The sequence below is a fragment of the Pantherophis guttatus genome, chromosome 4 (assembly GCF_059756535.1).
Source record: "Pantherophis guttatus breed Tessera chromosome 4, ASM5975653v1, whole genome shotgun sequence".
NCBI lineage: Eukaryota > Metazoa > Chordata > Lepidosauria > Squamata > Colubridae > Pantherophis > Pantherophis guttatus.
In genome coordinates, this window is record NC_142066.1 from 35,703,557 (window position 1) to 35,708,035 (window position 4,479).

The window sequence follows — 4,479 nt, forward strand, 5'->3', positions numbered from 1 at the left end:
CGTCCTGAAGAGCGTCGATCCGAGCAGGTTCTTCAACGAGCTCATCTTGCAGCATCCTGGGCCATCCAATCAGCCACTACGGCCTCCTTTTTTAATCGTTCAACCCTCCTTTGGCTCTGCCAACTTCAAGACAAGCTCGCCAATGAGGATTCCAATTTCAAACAAGACGTCAATAAAATCGTGGCGGCAGTACAGTTTTCTGCGGATGCAACATTAAATGCAGTTCGCTTCGCTTCGAAGTCCCTGGCGTCAACTGTAGCAGCCCGGCGCCTGGTTTGGCTGAGACATTAGCCAGCTGATGCCTGCCATAAGTGGCGTCTGGCCTCAGTTCCCTTCCTGGGGAGGAAGTTGTTTGGGGACCTGTTGGAGGCTTTCCTGATAGAAAGTAAGGACAAAAAGAAAATCTTGCCCACTGTTTTCCGTAGAGGGGAATCCAGATACTCTCCGTTTCCCTCTCGTGCCCAATTTCGCCCAGTGGACGGGGGTTCGGGATCTTCCCGTGGTATGGATAATTTTGTTCCTAGACAGAGGGGGTTTCAGGACAGGCCCGGGAGAGGCAGGCCCTTTATGTCTAGATGGCCCTTTTGAGGGGGAGGGGTCATTCCATCCGTCGCCATCGTTAGTAGTGTCCCTAACTTTCCCGTGGGCGGCAGATTGGGCCGTTTTGCTGCCATTTGGGAACGCACTACTTCAGATTGCTGGATCCGAGCCTCCATCCGATCGGGGCTGTCCATTGAATTTGTCTCCACCCCTCCTTCTGTTTTCCTCCGCTGCCCCCGCTCCGGTTGCCCTGAGCGTAGAGCCCTCATGGATTCAGCCATTAACCACCTCCTCGCCATTAAGGCCATCCAACCTGTGCCTTTGGATCAATTGGGGCATGGTTTCTACTCTCGGGTCTTCCTTGTACCTAAGTCCTCGGGTGGGTGGAGACCGATTCTGGACCTAAAACGTTTGAACCGATTTGTAGTTTATAGAAGGTTCAAAATGCAATCTTTACCCTCTATTCTTGACGGCGTTCGGAGGGGCGATCTCCTCTGTTCAATTGATTTAACTGAAGCATACTTACATATACCCATTTGATCTTCCTACAGGAAGTTTTTACGTTTCTACTATGCTGGAAAGCTTTGCCATTTGGTCTTTCCTCAGCTCCCCGTAGCTTCACTAAAATATTGGCGGCTTTAGCCGCTTCTCTCAGACTTAAGTCAATTCATCTCCAGTGTTATCTGGATGATATCCTTATCATGTCTACGTCTCTGTCTCGAGCCTACTCTGACCTTCACCTCACCATTCGGACCCTAGCTGCCCATGGTTTTTCCATTAACGTGGAAAAGAGCGACCTCGTCCCTTCTACTAGGATCATCCACTTAGGGACGGTCATAGATTCGGTCGAGGGTAAGGTTTATCTGTCTAGGGAGCGGCAGGAGGGACTGAGGGCCCTAGTGACTCAAGTCATGTGAGAGAAGAGGGTCTCGCCCTTGTTTCTCTCTAGATTATTGGGGAAAATGGTTTCTGTTATTGATATTGTTCCCTGGGCCAGATTCCACCTGAGAAGCCTTCAGTGGTTTCTTTTGCCTTTGCAGAAGGCGGGGAAGGGTACCTCGTCGACCAGAGTTACCATCCCCAGGGAGGTGTTAGCGTCCCTTCGTTGGTGGCGCTCCCCATCCATCTCCAAGGGCAGTTTTTTCCTGGACCGTCACTGGGTCGTCATCACAACCAATGCCAGCAAATTCGGCTGGGGCGCTCACTGCGAGACTCAAGTGGCTCAGGGCACATGGTCGGCCACCGATGCCTCCTGCAGCATAAACTGGCTGGAACTATGAGCCGTCGTTCTCGCTCTCCAGGCTTTTCGTCATCTGGTGGCCGGAGCGCATGTGTTGGTTCTCACCGACAACGTTTCAACAAAAGCCCACATAAATCGCCAGGGGGGCACCAGGTCCAGGTTGCTGATGTTGGAAGCCAGACGACTTTGTCTTTGGTCGGAACACCACTTGATCTCCCTGAAGGCGGAACATATTTCGGGGGAGGCGAATGTACGAGCGGATTGGCTCAGTCGCCAGTCGATAGACCAATCTGAGTGGCATCTGAATCCCTGTATCTTCCAGAAGTTGGTGAGTCACTTCGGCAAACCTATTGTGGACCTATTCGCTTCTCCTCTGAATGCACAGCTCCCCAGGTTTTTCTCCTGCTTCCGGACACCTCAGGCGGAGGCAGTGGATGCTCTACGCTCCCCCTGGCCCCCGGGTCTGCTCTTCGCATTCCCACCGATTCCCCTCCTTCCAAGGGTCCTTCGGAAGGTTGTTCTGGAACGGGCGGAGATCATCCTCATCGCCCCCCATTGGCCACGGAGGTCATGGTTCGCCGACCTAATGCACTTATCAGTAGCTCCTCCCTGGACACTTCCGTGCCCCACCGATTGCCTCAGTCAAGGGCAGATCCTCCATCCAGACCCACTATGGCTGAGACTGACCGCTTGGAGATTGAGCGGGGTGATCTTCAACGAGACAACGTCCCTCCTTCCATAATCCAAACTATCCAAGCGTCACGCCGGCCCTCCACTAATAGGATCTATTCATTGACGTGGCGGGCGTTTTGTACTTGGTGCTTCTCCCAGAACATCTCTCCACTGGAAGCTTCCGTGTTGCAGGTCCTGAGGTTTCTTCAGGCAGGCTTGGACAAAGGGCTCTCACCCAATACCTTACGGAGACAGGTGGCGGCGATTTCGTCCGTTTTGACTCCTAACTCTCTCCAACCTTTGTCTCAACGACCCATTATATGGCATTTTCTGCGAGGAGCCACCAACTTGTCACCCCCGGTCATTCATAGATATCCCACTTGGGACCTTTCCCTTGTGTTGAACTCTCTTACTGAGTCACCATATGAACCGTTACGCACGGTCAATCTACGCCTTTTATCATACAAGGTTGCCTTTCTGGTGGCCATAAGGTCTGCTCGACGTATTTCGGAGATCGCTGCTCTTTCTATGAGACACGATTTGTGTGTCTTCCATGTGGACCAGGTTGTGCTTCCACTCGACCCCACATTTGTACCTAAGATTAACTCTCCTTTTCACCGTTTACAGGAACTGGTTCTCCCAGACTTCTGCCCTCATCCGTCTTATCAGTTAGAGTGTCGATGGCACATGCTGGACGTCCGGAGGGCTCTGCGGATCTACTTGACAAGGACTGCAGACATTCGTCGGTCTGAGTCATTATTTGTGTCCTTTCTTCCCGCTTCGCTAGGTACTAAGGTGTCGTCGTCGACGATTGGACGTTGGATTCGGTGCACGATCGCTATGGCGTATGAACTGCGTTCCTTAACACCTCCTGCCACGGTGACAGCTCACTCGACGAGGAGTGCGTTGACCTCTGCAGCCTGGTCTTTCCAGGCTTCGTTACTCGAAATCTGCAGAGCGGCTACCTGGACCTCTCCTTCCCCCTTTGTTCTGCATTATAAAATAGACAAGTATGCTTCGGCAGAGGCGGCCTTCGGGCGGAGAGTTCTCCAAAGAGTGCGGGGTAACGGGGAGTTGCTTGCCCAGACTGTTCCCTCCCTAGACCTGGGACACTGATCTTGGGTATGTCCCACTTCTGGCTGCTGTCTCCACCTCACAATGGAGAAGGGGCATTGGTCCTACCTGACACGCACCTTCTCGTTGGGTGGAGACAGCAGCCAGTCCCACCCTGTCAGTCTGGATATTGATATGTTTGTTCTTCTCTTTTTGTTGTTCCACACGTTAAGCCTGTCTTCGTCCTTCACAAAGCTGGGAGCCCCTAGCAGCGGGGGTGGGATTTAGCTTTGACAGGCTCAGTCCTTCCTCTGATTGCACGAGCTGAACCCACTTCTGGCTGCTGTCTCCACCCAACGAGAAGGTGCGTGTCAGGTAGGACCAACGCCCCTTTTCTTCTTTCCCTATATATGTTCATGGTGTCAGCCCTAAAGCCATTTTTAACTGAAGCCATTTTGGGTGCATCTTCAGGGCTGTCACAGCAAGGCCATAGCAAGGCTGGTTAGAGCAGTGGGAATGTGAGGGGGAAGATAGAGATAGCTGTAGGATATGTAGCCAATATAACATTCTTTCCTGTGGGAGCCAAGGACTCTCTATCAGATGTTGGAGAAGCATGAAGAAAAGCCAGCCGGAACTGGGACTGTGACCTGATTGGACCATGTGGTGGATGTATGACCTGGTGGGGGGGCAAAGATCTTTGAGTTTTGATTGGGTGGGGAAAACCTTGGGTCCTTCAGAGTTAGGTTTTCTCCAAATGTGCCAATATGACATTCCTAATAAATTTATACTTTGAGGAACCTTCAAGCCTCAGAGTTTTGATTGCCTTGGGTCTGGTACTTGGAACTCTGATACTAACATGACTCTCTAAATAAAAAAAAAATCAAGAAGTTCCCCATGCTTGTGGGGCTGCTATCTGGGGTCCTGATCTCTGGATGCTTACCCAGTAGAACGGGTAGTGGGAAGAATCAGGGAAG